The sequence below is a fragment of the Dendrobates tinctorius genome, unplaced genomic scaffold, assembly GCF_039654945.1.
Source record: "Dendrobates tinctorius isolate UK_male_01 unplaced genomic scaffold, ASM3965494v1 ptg000011l, whole genome shotgun sequence".
Classification (NCBI taxonomy): Eukaryota; Metazoa; Chordata; class Amphibia; order Anura; family Dendrobatidae; genus Dendrobates; species Dendrobates tinctorius.
Window position 1 is genome coordinate 95,640,195 of NW_027361679.1, and position 16,828 is coordinate 95,657,022.

Below are 16,828 nucleotides of genomic sequence, written 5' to 3' on the forward strand. Positions count from 1 at the left end.
TTGATCACTGTTATTGCATTTTAATGCAATGTTGCGGCGACCAAAAAAAGTAATACTGGCGTTTTGAATTTTTTCCCACTACGCGATTGGGTTAATGCTTTTATTGATCGTGCGATTCTGAACGCGGCGATACCTAATATGTGTATGTGGGGTTTTTTTTTATTGTTTTATTTTGATTGGGGCGAAAGGTGGGGGGTGATTTGAACTCTTATGTTTTTTTTATTTTTAAACTTTTTTTTTTTTTTTACTTTTAGCATGCTTCAATAGCAGACCACCGGGCGGCACTCAAAGCCATCTGCCTGGAACAACCATAGAGGTCTCATAGAGACCTGTGGTTGTCCAGGCAACATGACGCCGACCCCCGATCACATGACGGGTCGGCGATGAGCTCATTTCTGGCCCGGCGGCAGGAAATGCTATGTAAATGTCCACTGTCAGCTTTGACAGCGGGATTTAACTAGTTAATAGGCGCAGATGGACGGCGATTCCGCTCGTTCATAACAGCTGACATGTTGCGACTTTGAGGTGGGCTCACCGCCAGAGCCCACCTCAAAGCAGGGGACCTTACCGATGACGTACTATAACGTCATCGGTAAGGAAGGGGTTAAATATAAAAAATTTGAATCCTCCCTACTTCTCTTGCTGACAGATTCCCTTTAACACGTTCACCTGAATGTAGCATTAGCGTGTCAGTCATACATATAGCATACACTAAATTTTAATTCCCTGCTCAGCACTTCAGAAAGTGCATTTACAAAATGCTTTATTAAAGGCAGCATACTGGGTGCACTTGCACTATGGCTTATAATAAATGCCCTAGTTCATGGCTGTTAAGTGTTAACCGCTTCCTGACCTCCCACTGTAGATAAACATCAGCGCTTCCTGCGCTTTATGCAGCGCTGACGTTTATCAATGGTCGGTGGTGTCACAGCGTTCAGGACCCCTAGGATCACTTATACCGCACGAGGAACGGCTTAAAAAAATAAATGAAACCAGTTCTTGACCTACTGTTGATTTGTTCATTCTTTCTCCCTAAGGTCGCAGTATGGCTCAGCTCACTTTTATCCTGCGCTTAGCGCTTACATCGGGGTTTTCTTGTAAATCTATGAAATACGGGATTCAGACGGAACCTCTGGCGGAAGATTCCCTATAATCAGGCAGATGGGAGGCACTGTGGATGCCGTCTGTTCTATGGTCCGGTGGTGTCCGTCTTTTTAGGTGTGCATGAAAGTGCAGTCCATAACAGTTTTGTGCACTTCTGAAAAAGGACAACGCTGAATAGAGGCCAGGCCTCATTATAGAGAGTGGCTCCCTCGGGGGGGTTTCGGCTGTCATGTCACTCAGAGATTAAGGTCCGAATCACACATGCGAGCAATACGACAGAGTCTCGCATGTTAATACCTGGCACTGCCACTGGGACTCGGGAGCGGAGCCTGCGGCTCCATGTATTTCTATGCGGCCGCATGCTCCGATACGAGTGCCGGGTATTAGGATGCGAGACTCAGCCGTATTCCTCACATGTGTGATCCCGGCCTTAGATGTAAACCCCAAACTTAAGTGGTCAGTGTAGAGCGGCGGATAAATGTGATCTCTAACGTCAGGGCTGTGGACTCGGAGTCAGAGTCGGTGCTCATTTTGGTGGAGTTGGAGTCGGTATAAAATGGACCGACTCCTAAAATATATAATAAATTGGGTACAGTAGTTCAATGCAGAATATGCTGAATATTTTTTCATAGGAATTTGGGAAAGTTATGAAATGTCCTATAAATGGCTGTGCTATTCCTGATCTAAGGCTACATTCACACACAGCGTTTTTCCTGCGTTTTTTGAGGATATGTTTTTCAGTTGCAAAAGCAGATCAGCTTTTTAAAAAACCACATCACCTGAAAGGTTTTTGAGCTCATAGATAATGTTTTCAATAGCAAAAGCAGATTATAAATCTGCTCTATCTATATATCCATTTATCCATATCTGTCTATCCATATCATATCTATACCAAAAAGAATGAAAGCCGGATAGCACACAGACTAACACTCCTTTTTTTTAGCACCAGTCAGGTACACCTCATAGCTGCCGAAAAGGACGCCCAGGACAGGCATTGCTCGTCTTCAGTAACATCAACATCAATTGATAGTTGGAATAAATAGACTGCATTCATCACCACATCTTCTTAAGGTGCAGGCTTTATTTTCAAGTGTAGGGGTGTAAAGTATGAGGTTCTGCAGCAGCTGAAGTGTGCAGTATGAATTTCTGCGGAACAGTATGAGATTCCGCCCCCCCCCCCCCCCCCCCAGGTTTGATCCTGGATGCGCCCATAGTGTGAACGTAGCCTGAGGATCTAGGCTTTATCTTAGCCGAGATAAGTCATAGTATGTGTATGTGTGTGTGTGTGTGTGTATATATATATATATATATATATATATATATATAATATACACACACAGTACAGACCAAAAGTTTGGACACACCTTCTCAATCAAAGCGTTTTCATGACTATGAAAATTGTAGATTCACTCTGAAGGCATCAAAACTATGAATTACCACATGTGAAATTATATAATTAACAAAAAAGTGTGAAACAACTGAAAATATGTCTTATATTCTAGATTCTTCAAAGTAGCCACCTTTTGCTTTGATTTCTGCTTTGCACACTCTTGGCATTCTCTTGATGAGCTTCAAGAGGTAGTCACAGGAAATGGTTTTCACTTCACAGGTGTGCCCTGTCAGGTTTAATAAGTGGGATTTCTTGCCTTATAAATGAGGTTGGGACCATCAGTTGTGTTGTGCAGAAGTCTGGTGGATACACAGCTGATAGTCCTACTGAATAGACTGTTAGAATTTGTATTATGGCAAGAAAAAAGCAGCTGAGTAAAGCAAAACGAGTGGCCATCATTACTTTAAGAAATGAAGGTTAGTCAGTCCGAAAAATTGGGAAAACTTTGAAAGTGTCTCCAAGTGCATTGGCAAAAACCATCAAGCGAAACAAAGAAACTGGCTCTCATGAGGACCGCCCCAGGAAAGGAAGACCAAGAGTCACCTCTGCTGCGGAGGATAAGTTCATCCTAGTCACAAGCCACAGAAATAGCAGGTTAACAGCAGCTCAGAATAGAGACCAGGTCAATGCCACACAGAGTTCTAGCAGCAGACACATCTCTACAACAACTGTTAAGAGGAGAATTTGTGCAGCAGGCCTTCATGGTAAAATACTGAACCAGCATGGCTACCACAGCATCTTGCAGCGGCATGCTATTCCATCCGGTTTGTGTTTAGTTGGACCATCATTTATTTTTCAACAGGACAATGGCCTCAAACACACCTCCAGGCTGTGTAAGGGCTATTTGACCAAGAAGGAGAGTGATGGGGTGCTACGCCAGATGACCTGGCCTCCACAGTCACCAGACCTGAACCCAATCGAGATGGTTTGGGGTGAGCTGGACCGCAGAGTGAAGGCAAAAGGGCCAACAACTGCTAAGCATCTCTGGGAACTCCTTCAAGACTGTTGGAAGACCATTTCTGGTGACTACCACTAGAAGCTCATCAAGAGAATGCCAAAAGTGTGCAAAGCAGTAATCAAAGCAAAAGGTGGCTACTTTGAAGAATCTAGAATATAAGACATATTTTCAGTTGTTTCACACTTTAATTATATAATTCCACCTGTGTTAATTCATTGTTTTGATGCCTTCAGAATGAATCTACAATTTTCATAGTCATGAAAATAAAGAAAACTCTTTGAATGAGAAGGTGTGTCCAAACTTTGGTCTGTACCGTATACATGTACATGTATACAGTGTATTACATATTTACAATTTATTACAGTTTTTTGTGTTCTAAAGTTGTATTCCAATAAATAGATATTATGTTCTATCTAAATATCTTGATTATTGGATCATAGAAATGATTAAATGTCTGATGTTCACATTGTACTACAATAAATTTTTCACTTAAATATAAGCAATATATGTGGGAGTCGGAGTCGCAGGTTTGGCTTACCGACTCCACAGCCCTGCCTAACGTTATGTAAAATGTTCCCAATAAAAGCTTCAACTCAATCCACAAAAAAAAAAGCAAACCCTCACCCAGGTCAGTCATCTGTTACTAGAAAGATAGGGGGCTTCCATGTTACTTGTAGCACAAAGGCGAAATGGCTCCTCCCCTTCCAAAAGAAATTCAGCAAATTATGTGCTCCCAAATCCAAATCAAATGCCCCCCTTTCCTTCTGAGCCCCACAGTGTATCTAAACCACATTTAGTATCCACATGTTTGGCATTTCTGTAATGATGATAGCCCACCTAATTTTCAGGTGCATGTCTAAAGAAACATGAGCTGGGCACAATATAGCGGTCACTACAACGGCTCTTTGTAACTTTTACTCAGCAACATCCACGGTTGCTTGTTTCTGGGAAACGCTTATGGAGTCAAAATCGGCGCTTCAACTGTAGATAAATTCCCAGAGAAGGATGTGATTTCCAAAATGGGGTCACTTTGACGAGGGATTGTGCCCTTCTAGCACTTTAGGGCTCTGTATATGGAGTCCGCAAACTATACTACAATAATTTGTTCTCTAAGAGGCAAATAGCGCTCCTTCCCTCCCGAGCCTCGCCGTGTGGCTAAGCAGTACTGTACAGCCACATAAGGGGTATTGCCACGTTCAACAAAAATTGTGTGACACATTTTAGCACCATTTCTACCCATTTTTCTGAGTGAAAATGTAAAATCTGGGGCTAAAACAATTTTTTTGTGATTAAAAATGTATAAAATTGTGAGCCACCTGTGGTGTTATTATGATCACTGCACCCCTAGATTAAATAATTGAGGTTTAGTTTGTAAAATGGGGTCACTTATGGGGGGTTTCTGCTTCTCTGGCACCTCAGGAGCTCTGCCAAGGTGACGTGGCCCCCTCAAACCAGTGCAGCAAAATCTGCTCTGTAATATGGCTCTCCTTCTGAGCTTTGCACTGTGCCTCAAAAGTAGTGTTCCTCCACATATGGGGTATCGGCGTACTCAGGAGAAACTGCACAACAAATTGAATTGTTTGTTTTCTCCCATTACCTCGTGTAAAAATTGCATACTTTGGGTCAAAGCAACATTTTAGTGGAAAAAAAATATTTTATTTACTCAGCCTAATGTTACACAAGTTTGTGAATCACTTGAGGGTTAAAAATACTCCCCCATAGATTAATTCCTTGAGAGGTGTAGTTTGCAAAATTGGAATACTTGTGGGGGTTTCTGTTATGGCATGTCAGGGCCTCTTCAAATGTGACATGATATCCGCAACCTATTCCAGCCAAAATGGCGCATATTCCCTTTCCAACCCTGCTGTGCGCCCAAGCAGTCGTTTTCCAACAGATATGGGATGTTGAGGAAATATTGCCTGACAAATTTTGGCATTCATTTTCTCCTGTTAACCTTGTGAAAATAAACAATTTGGGACTAATATAACCTTTTTTGGGGAAAAAGTTAAATGTTCATTTTTTTTCCTTCCACATTCCATTAATTCATGTAAAGCACCTGATCTGAAGGATTAATAAACTTCTTGAATGTGGTTTTGAGCACCTTGAGGGGTGCAGTTTTTACAAAGGTGTCACTTTTGGGTATTTTCTTTCATGTAGACCCCTCAAAGTCACTTCAAATGTGATATGGTCCCTAACAAAAAAAAAAAATTGTAAATTTTATTGGAAAAATGAGAAATTGCTAGTCAATTTTTAACCCTTCTAACTTCGTAGCAAAAAAAAGTTTAAAAAATTGTGCTGATGTAAAGTAGACATGTGGGAAATGTTATTTATTAACGGTTTTGTGTGACGTATCTCTCTCTGGTTTAAGAGCATAAAAATTAAAAGTTTGAAAAATTGCAAAATTTTCACCAAATTTCCGATATTTTCAGAAATAAGCGCAAGTTATCGAACTAATTTTACCAAGATCATGAAGTACAATATGTCATGAAAAACTATTTCAGAATCACTGGGAAACATTGAAGCTTTCCAGAGTTATAAACTCATAAGGTGACAGTGGTCAGAATTGTAAAAATTTACCTGGTCAGGAAGATGAAAACAGGCTCTGGCGAGAAAGGGTTAAAGGCAGATATCCTTTAAAGCACCACTCCAGTGGTTTTTGTATCTTTTCACCGCTGAAATGGTGCTTTAAACGCAAGTCCCCTGTCCCCAGTCATATACCCACCCTCCGGTGTCTTTACCATTTTTCGGAGCTGCTCCAGTCCTGCGGTTCCATCTTGTAAGCGCAACTTCAGACTGAACAGAACTCAGAAGCTGTGTCACAAATTCTCAATAGAAGTCTGAGCCAGATCGAAGCTCCCATAGACATACATTTATTAGTAACCTCCGACTTGCCTAATGAAACACTGGAGCGCTGGGCGGGTCACAAACGGCAGGATGTGGAGCGGAGCAGCGTCAAACAGATGACTATGCCTTCAGGTGAGTATCAGCAGCACTAGTAGTGAAATAAAAATTAAAAAAACACCAGGGTGGTGCTTTAAGAGGTAGTGATTTACACTTCAAAGCTATCTAGGTTTCTATAAGTGTTCATTAGCAATTTACATCCTGAGTCCCAATGAGTGCCAATGCTGTGGCATAGTCTCTACCTGTTGCTCCCACTAGTCTACAAAGTAAATCCATAGACTTTGCTGTATGAGTACAGTACATCTGTGCAGTTTGTGAGATACCAGTTTGCGGCTACGTTATACTATGGCAGGTGTGTGATTCGAGGACCCTCACCTAGCTGAGATATGCACACCAGGGCACAGCTCTGTATAGCATTCAAGGTAGGGAGGAGATCACGTTTCGTCCTTGTGCCACCCACCAGATATGTGACGGGTGTCTCCTTTTAAGAAGAGCTCCAGGCAATCACAAAGTTGAAATAAAACCAGACGATACAGTGCTCCTGTGAGTGGACATGTACCTTATATACTCGTGTATAAGCCAAGATTTTCAGCCCATTTTTTTGGGCTGAAGGTCGTCATCCCTAAACCCCCCCCCCCCCCGTTTCTGGCTTATACACGGGTCATATACGGTAGTTAAACGTTCACCATAAAAATTAAAGTGGCTTTATTTAAAATATAATGCATTTAGCTGTCGAAAGGCTTCATTAGGAACATAACACATTATTACCTGATGAAGGCTGTTTGCAGCTGAAACGCGTTGTATTTTAAATAACGCCGCTTTCAATTTTATATTGATGTTTTATCTATATGCCATTTTATAGGAGCGCTGTATCACATGAATTGCATTATTGTTGCCGTACATTATAATTACTGACTAGGTTTTGTTTTGTTTTCAGGCTGACTGGACTGTGTGGCCTGCTGCCCAAATGATCAACTTTTATTTCCTATCACCTAAGTATCATGTCATTTACATTAATGTGATCACAGTAGGCTGGGACACCTACCTGTCATACCTCAAACACAGGGTGAGACTTAATTTTTTTAGCATCTGATTTTCAGTGTTTCAATAAATCACAAATTCATAAACTTTCATCCGTTTGAGCAGGTTGTGTGTGTGACTGACCTCCTCTAGGCAGTATAGCTAGCGGAAATGTTTGGCTAGGAGAAACTTATCTATCTCTATGCCATTGAGGATGGATATAATGTATATAGTTTCCTGTGTATTAATGCATGCTGCTTCAGCTGCCCTCCTTCTCTTTGTGTGGTTTTTGGTTTGAGGCACACTTTTTTACGATCTTTTCTCGGATTAATATTTATATGTACACTGCTCAAAAAAATAAAGGTAACACTAAGATACCACATTGTAGATATCATTGAATGAAATCGCAGCTGCAAATCTTTATTTATTACAAGAAAACATAAAAATGATCAATTGTAAATCAAAATTAATATCCCATGGAGGTCTGGATTTGGAAGGATACTCAAAATGAAAATGGAAAATCAAATTACAGGCTGATCCAGCTTCAGTGGAAATTCCTCAAGACAAGGAAATGATGCTCCGCAGTGTGTGTGGCCTCCAATTGCCTGTTTGACCTCCCTACGACACCTGGGCATGCTCCTGATGAGTCGACGGATGTTGTCATGAGGGATCTCCCAGACCTGGACTAATGCATCCGCCAACTCCTGGACAGTCTGTGGTGCAATGTGACGTTGGTGGATGGAGCGAGACATCATGCCACATATGTGCTCAATCGGAATCAGGTCTGGGGAACGGGTGGCCAGTCTATAGCGTCAATGCCTTCATCTTGCAGGAACTACTGACACACTACAGCCACGTGAGGTGTGTCATTGTCCTGCATTAGGAGGAACCCAGGGCCACCCACACCAGCATATGGTCTCACAAGGAGTCTGAGGATCTCATCTCTGTACCTAATGGCAGTCAGGCAACCCCTGGTGAGCACATGGAGGGCTTTGTGTCCCTCCAAAGAAATGCCACCCCACAACATTACTGACCCACTGCCAAACAGGTCATGCTGAAGGATGTTGCAGGCAGCAGATCGCTCTCCACGGCGTCTCCAGACTCTGGCACATGTGCTCAGTGTGAACCTCCTTTCATCTGTGAAGAGCACAGGGCGCCAGTGGCGAATTTGCCGATCCTGGTGTTCTGTCGCAAATGCCAAGCGTCCTGCACAGTGTTGGGCTGTGATCAAAACCCCCATTTGTGGACGTCGAGCATGCAGACCATTCTCATGGAGTCTGTTTCTAACAGTTTGTGCAGACACATGCACATTTGTGGCCTGCTGAAGGTCATTTTGCAGGGCTCTGGCAGTGCTCCTCCTGTTCCTCCTTGCAAAAAGGCTGAGGTAGCGGGCCTGCTGCTGGGTTGTTGCCCTCCTACGGCCCCCTCCACGTCTCCTGGTGTACTGGCCTGTCTCCTGGTAATGCCTCCAGCCTATGGACACTACGCTGACAGACACAGCAAACCACTTTGCCACAGCTCGCATTGATGTGCCATGCTGGATGAGCTGCACTACCTGAGCCACTTGTGTGGGTTGTAGACTGCGTCTCATGCTACCACAAGTGTGAAAGCACAACCAACATTCAAAAGTGAACAAAACATCAGCCAGAAAGCATTGCTACTGAGATGTGGTCTGTGGTCCCTACCTGCAGAACCACTCCTTTATTGATTGTCTTGATAATTGCCAATAACTTCCATCTATTGTCTATTCCATTTGCACAACAGCATGTGAAATTGATTGTCAATCAGTGTTGCTTCCTAAGTGGATAGTTTGATTTCACAGAAGTTTGATTTACTTGGAGTTATATTCTGTTGTTTAAGTGTTCCCTTTATTTTTTTTGAGCAGTGTATTTTAGATATATTTGGAATAAAGTAATTTTCTTTTATACGCTTGAGTTTGAAACACTTTTTGATCTGTATGTAGTTCAATTACTACAGGATCAGTAAGTCTATTAAAATTGCAAAAAATTGATTTTCTATCAATTGACTCTGCAGGTATTGTTCATTTGTGTTGTCAGGTATACCGGAGACCTCCGTACTCTCAAACCCTGTTGTCTTAACTTCTCCATGGGAAATGACTGTTAGACCGGTGCAGCCTTTAGCAACCAGATCTTAGGTGTAGGAAGGGTTTAGAATCCTGCCGCAATGTACAGCAGTTCCAAAAATCTAGTACTCCTTACCTGTATTTTACAGTTTAGGCTCGGTAATTGAAACGTCATCCTGCAAGGCAATTACTGTATTAGAAAGGAAACCTTCAACCGAACGTTTTCCAACTTAACAGTCCCATCCAATCCTTAAAGGTTTTCCTTTTTTGGAGGGAAGAAATTTGGTAAATGGGGAAATGTGAAATATGATCAGCTGCAGTGGTTTTATTTTATTCCATACCCCCATTTTTTATTTCCTAAAAAAAAAAAAAAAATTCAAGCAGTCATCAGATTCGTTGGTGTGGGACACTCTGCACTCCGACACTGTAGAAACTTTCCCTTCTGGGAGTCATGCTAGGTAAGGCTTCTTTTACATTTACCGGGTTTTTTGCGGCCATATCGCTGCAATTTTCACGGCCTGCCCCAATAACGGACCGCAAAAAACTTGCGGATCGTCGTTTTTCAGATTTCCAATACTATGGAAGAAGTATTGTGGGGGGGGGTGGCGTTCCGCAAAATCGGAAGTGACGGTGCACCGCAAAAACGAACTTCCGTTGATTTTCAATGGGGGCCGTGTTCGTAAGCTGTGAAAAAAATCGAGCAGGCTCGATCTTTTTTCATGGCCCCAAGTACGGCGCACCGTGGAGTTTTTGCGGGCCGATTTTGCGGCCCCATAGAAATCTATTGTGTCCTCAAAAACGGCCAGCAATAACACGGTAAATGTAAAAGAACTCTAGGCAGTTGTCCAGAGTGAATTGCTTGTGACCTTCAAGAAGACAGCCATATAGGATGCACTCATCCCCCCCTTCCTTATTCCCCTATTTAATGATTGGGTGGGAATCCCAGAGATCTAGAGAAAAGAGGACAGCTGGTCTGATGAGTCCTTTTCCTCCATGGAGGTCAGCCATGTCTGGTGTGTACCGCATCTTGCCCGATGCAGCACTACATGTGTTTCCACTATAGGCCGTACGTGATTATAACATTGGCTTTCCTGTCACTTGGGTTGCAGGTTGAGGAGTCTCCAGCAGACATGGAAGCAGATAATAGAAATGTATCTACGCCAGACAAGATCTGCAGCACATCCTCACATTTGCCGAAGACCATAGATGAAAAACTATGAATGATTGACTAATGTCTATTTTCACCTCCATGCTCCTTGTACTTGGATGGTAGCCATTTTGCCTTTCTCGTGTGCTGTACTGTATTGCCTTAAGACATTTGTATTTGTGCATTATTACTTATTACCGTGCTTTATTATGTAACAGATGATTATGGGAGATGAAAGTGGGATTTCTGTGCAAAATCAAGATATTTCCTTCTGAAACGAGTGATTATATGGAGGTTTACAATGCTGTCTAGTACTTTTGAAATTCTATTTAATTTCTTTATATTTTCTGTGTATTTTGTATATACCGTATTTTTCGGACCATAAGACGCACTTTTTTCCCCCAAAATTTTTGGGGAAAGTGGGGGGTGCGTCTTATGGTCGCAATGCACGGTACCTGGTGCGGTGGTGGCAGCGGGCGAGGCTCTGCGGTGCGGTGGTGGCAGCGGGCGGCGCTCTGCGGTGCGATGGTGGCAGCGGGCTGTGCTCCGGTGCAGGGGCGGCGGCTCCGCCGGCGTTTCTTCGCAGCCCGGAGGCCCCCGCAGTTCCCTTGCTGGGCGCCGCCATGTTGCGGTGGCCTCCGGGAGCATGGACGCCGGCAAGATGGCCGCCGGTCCGGGGACGGCGCATGCGCAGCTTCAGATCTCGTCCCGAGATCTCGGGGGACGAGATCTTGTTGCCGAGATTTGAATCTCGTCCCACGAGATCTGAAGCTGCGCATGTGGGCTACGAAGAAACGCCGGCGGAGCCGCCGCCCCTGCACCGGAGCACAGCCTGCTGCCACCACCGCACCGCAGAGCGCCGCCCGCTGCCACCACCGCAGAGCCCACCTGCCCCAGCCCACCTGCCCCCAGCACAGCTGTCCCTGGCCCAGCCCACCTGCCCCAGCACAGCGCAGCTGCCCCAGCACGGCCCACCAGCCCCAGCACAGCTGCCCCAGCACAGAGCCGCCGCCACCGCACGAGCCTGGACCACTGAATGACCCCTGTGACTACTTCTCTACCTGTGCCGGATCCCTTCCCAGGTAAGCTGAATTCGGACTGTAAGACGGACCCCCATTTGACAATTATTATTTTTTTCCCTATTTTCCTTCTGAAAATTGGGGTGCGTCTTATAGTCCGAAAAATACCGTAATTAAATATGTACAGTATGTACAATGAGCTTAAAAATGATTGCCTAATTAATATCTACTGGTCAGAAAATACGGATTTAATATTACATTAGCAGTGAAACCTACTGTTATATCTTGCAAAGAAATGTATGAAAATGGCAAAATGACCAGTAGTCTCCCACGGTCGTCCTCAAACAGCAGTGACGTGATGTATTGCCATCTGACATCTTCAGCAGCCACATGCTGTACTTACTGACATCAGGTCTGGGTCAAGTGATTGCGAATGTTGAAATGTAAACTGATTCCGGTGGGGAACCGTGACCACTGGCTGTTATCTTGGAGAATGAAGTTTACTGTCACACATTTAACTTGCAGAATTGTTTTTTAGGCTGGAGTCACACACAACGAATAAAAAATCGGTCCCATTTTAACGGTACGAAATCGCACAAAGAATTCTTGTCCATGGATCCGTCTGTCATCCCATTTTCCTGCGATGAACCGATTTTATTCACATCTAAGCATCAAATTGACATCCAATGCCAATGCCTGATGCTCTTTCCTGTGACCAGGAGAAGTCTTGCGATTTAATCGCAATTCACACGTGTGGTGCGTTTTCAATGTGTTTTTTAATCGCATCCATAGACTTGCATTGTCGAATCCGATCCGAAAATCGGTGACAATCGCAGCATGCTGCGATTGTCTCGGTCCGAGGAACGGATCCGATAAAAAAACGCATGATGGGAGCAGCAACATAGAATAACATTGGGACGAATGCAATGCGATTTTTTTTTTTTTTTAATCGCATTGCATTCGTCCGATTTTATCGCTAGTGTGACTCCGGCCTTAGGGTTTTTATCAAACTTCCTATTACCGTATGTAAGAATTTTTTTTTTTTTCTACTGGTGCGATTAGAATGCTGTTTGCATTTGCTAAAACTGGCAATCTGTAAGTGCTGTTTTCTAATGTGCATGCAAAACAATTGATCTGTATAGTGTTTGCATGTAAAATGTGCCAAAGACCGAAAACAAAGCTGCCTTTTCTACACCATTCCTTTTACTTTGTATCAGATTGCTTTTTGAAGATATCTGATTATAACACACCTTGTATAAAAATAAATCATGGAAGCACTTAAATCCGTGCCGTTACATGTCAAGATTGTCATTTATTTTTTTTGCACCTAAAATGTTACATTTACAATTTTGCCCATGGCACAAGCGGGGATGAATGCTAAAGCGTGCAAGGATAAAGTAACGCTGTATCTAGGCGTGTCTTACTGTCATTCACATTTGTATAAAATTTCATCAGAAACACTACCGTATTTTCGGATTATAAGACACACTTTTGTTCCCCCAAATTTTGGGGGAAAGTGGGGGATGCGTCTTATAATGAGAATCTGTGTGCTGCTGTGCTATAGAGTGGAGGAGGCGGCTCTGGAGTGGTGTCAGGGGGCTGGAGAGGGCTGGCTGCAGAGACAGCGAGAGGTCCTGTGCTCCCTCTCATTAGGCTCATGTAGTATTCACTGCACCCGCTGTCCATCACCTCGGTGCTGAAGCAGCGCTGAGTTGGTAGACAGGGGAACGGTGCATATTACATGTGCCTGCACTCTCCCCCGTCACTATAGTCACCTTCGGCTCCTGCTCCCAGCTCCGCCCATGGCTTTCCTGTGTCTGCTGAGATCCTCCTCCTGCAGGGCGCGCGGCAGCAGCTGCTCATCCAGGCAGTTCATCGCTTCAGGACCTTCCATGATGTGACCAATAGGACCTGCGGTCACGTGACTTCCAGTGTGAACTGCGAGTCATGTGACCGCAGGTCCTATTGGTCACATCATGGAAGGTCCTGTAGCTACAATGAGCTGCCTGAATGAGCAGCAGCTGTGTGCGCCCTCCCGGGAGGAGGATCTCAGCGAACACAGGAAAGCCACGGGGGGGAGCTGGGAGCAGGAGCCATCATCAGAAGGTGAGTTATCTGTTTATTATTTTATCATGTGCTTGCCAGCGGGGGGGGGGGAAATATAGGGATGGGGCCATGTGTGCCAGCAGGGGGGAAATATAGGGACTGGGGGACAATGTGTGCCAGCAAGGGGGAATATAGGGATGAGGGGGCCGTGTGAATGCCAGCAGGGGGGAATATAGGGACTGGGCCATGTGTGACAGCAGGGGGGAATATAGGGACAGGGGGACAATGTGCCAGCAGGGGATGAATATAGAGACGGGGGGGCATGTGAATGCCAGCGGGGGGAATACAGGGACGCTGGGGCAATGTGTGTACCAGCAGGGAGGCATATAGAGAGAGGGGGGCCATGTGCATGCCAGCAATAGATTATTATTGGAGCTCAAGAAGTGAGTTCACTTTGTTGGCTACAAGGCACACCACCTAATTGTTAATTACTGGTCTCTGATATTAGGTGTGCATATTGATTTTTAATATTTATACTTACTTGCATTCTGTTATACTGCAATTATGACACACATTACCTAGGTGTGTCTAAATAATGTCAGTTAGAGGACATAAGGGCAGCACGGTGGCTCCGTGGTTAGCACTGCAGCGCTGGGGTCCTGGGTTCAAATCCCACCAAGGACAACATCTGCAAAGGAGTTTGTATGCTCTCCCAGTGTTTATGTGGGTTTCCTCTGGGTTCTCCGGTTTCCTCCCACACTCCAAAGACATACTGATAGGGATTCTAGATTGTGAACCCCATCGAGGACAGTAATGATAATGTATGTAAAGCACTGTGGCATTAATGGCGCTATATAAATGAGTAAAATAAATAACATCTAAGTTCTATTCAGTATTTAATTTTAATTTCTGCCTTTATAGTCTAGTTTAAAAGGGTTGTCCACTATTAGGACAACCCCTTCTTAATCTAAATATTCCAGCCCAATAAAATAATTATGCCTATGCGCCTCCCGTGCCGGGTCTGATCAAGCTGTGTCGGGACTCGCAGTCCTGGGGTTGTGATACGGTGAAATGACACGTGATGCCTGGCACCCAAATCAGCACTGGCGTCACGGTCTCCGCCTTTGGTCAAACTGAACATGAAGTCTGGGATCAGCTAGTAGTCCTAGTAGTGCACAAACCCCTTAACTTTGTTGCTTAGATATACCTAATCTTTGTCCACCTTCATCTATTACCTATGCTGCTATTTTTTTCCAATTAAATAGAGGTTTCATCTATAGTTACCTCATCTATTAGCATTGTGATATAACTATATCATGAAGCATTTAATCTGATCCATAGCCTCTTTATTATTATTTATATAGTGCCATTAATTCCATGGTGCTGTACATGAAAAGAGGTTACATACAAGTAATAGATATCGTTAACAGTAAATAAATTTACTATGACAGACTGGTACAGAGGGGAGGGGACCCTGTCCTTGCGGACTTACATTCTACGGTATAGTGGGGAATGGACAGAAGGTCGGGGGTGCAGCAGCTCTGGTGGTGATGAGGTGGCAGAATGGTTATTGCAGGCTGTAAGCTTTCCTGAAAAGATGGGTTTTTCAGGTTCCAGGTATTTCAATCAAAATACTATTTCTTCTTGTCATTTTACATTTCATGTGAATCTCTGTCAAATTATATTGATGAATATTGATGAGAAATGTTTATTTTAGACTATTTGTAATTGCCTTAAGTGTTTTAGGTTTCGCACAGGTCACTATTTTCGGCACAGTTTTAAGTCACATTTGGATTCTTATTTTTTTCACTCATACAGTACATATGGTCTAGCATGGTCTTATTTCCATTCAGGATCCCCACCCACCATATATGGGATCTTTGTATTAACTTACCTAAGCACCTTGTCATATTGACTCCCGCACTTTGTTTTTTTGAGCAGTGTATATGGTATATGAAAGTGAACACTAAAATACCACATCCTAGATATCACTGAATGAAGTATCCCAGTTGCAAATCTATTCATTAGATAGTGGAATGTGTTGAGAATAGAACAAAAATGATCACTGAAAATCAAAATTAAATATCCAGTGGAGGTCTGGATTTGGAATGATACTAAAAATTAGTCTGGAAAATCAAATTACAGGCTGATCCAACTTCAGTGGAAATGTCTCAAGACAAGGAAATGATGTTCAGTAGTGTGTGTAACCTCCACGTGTCTGTATGATCTCCCTACAACGCCTAGGTATGCTCCTGATGAGATGGCGGATGTTCTCCTGATGGATCTCCTCCTAGACCTGAATAAAAGCATCAGACAACTCCTGGACAGTCTGCGGTGGAATGTGGCGTTGCTGGATGGAACGAGACATGATGTGCTCAATTGGATACAGGTCTGGGGAATGGGCAGGTCAGTCCATAACATCAATGCCTTCATCACGCAGGAACTGTGACCACACTTCAGCCACAAGAGGCCCAGCATTGTCATGCATCAGAAGGAACCCAGGGCCCACTGCACCTGCATATAGCCTCACAATGTGCCTGAGGAACTCATCCTGGTAGCTAATGGCAGTCAGGGTACCTCTTGCTGGCACATGGAGGGCTGTGCGGCCCTCCAAATAAATGCCTACCCACACCATTACTGACCCACTGCCAAACCAGTCATGCTAGAGGATGTTGTAGACAGGAGAACATTCTCCATGGTGTCTCCAGACTGTCACATGTGCTTAGTGTAAGAAGAGTACAGAGAGCAAATGTCGACTCTAGCATTTGCCAGAGAACACCAAGATAGGCAATCACCTTGCATGATGATTGGCTGTAAGCACAACACACACACTTGTGGATATTGGGCCCTCATACCACCCTCATGGAGTCCGTTTGACAGTTTAAGCAGACACATGGATGTAAGTGGCCTGCTGGAGGTCATTTTGCATGGCTCTGGCACTGCTCCTCGCACAAAGGAGGAGGTAGCAGTCCTGCTGCTGGGTAGTTGCCCACATCTCCTGGTATCTGCTTTATGCTCTGGAGATTGCTGACAGACACAGCTACTCTTCTTGCAACAGCTTGCATTGATGAGCTGCACTAACTGTGCAACTTCTGTTAGTACAATAGACACCGCATTTTTGTACCGCTAGGGTGGTTAGAACCAACCACTCTTATGTGGG

The 16,828-nt window shown here is 44.0% G+C and overlaps 1 pseudogene; it reads left to right on the forward strand.

Annotated features, from left to right (window-relative positions):
* The window catches only part of LOC141100427 (mpv17-like protein 2), a 41,033-nt pseudogene extending 29,930 nt beyond the window's left edge, over window positions 1-11,103 (forward strand).
* The last annotated feature ends 5,725 nt before the right edge of the window (window positions 11,104-16,828 follow it).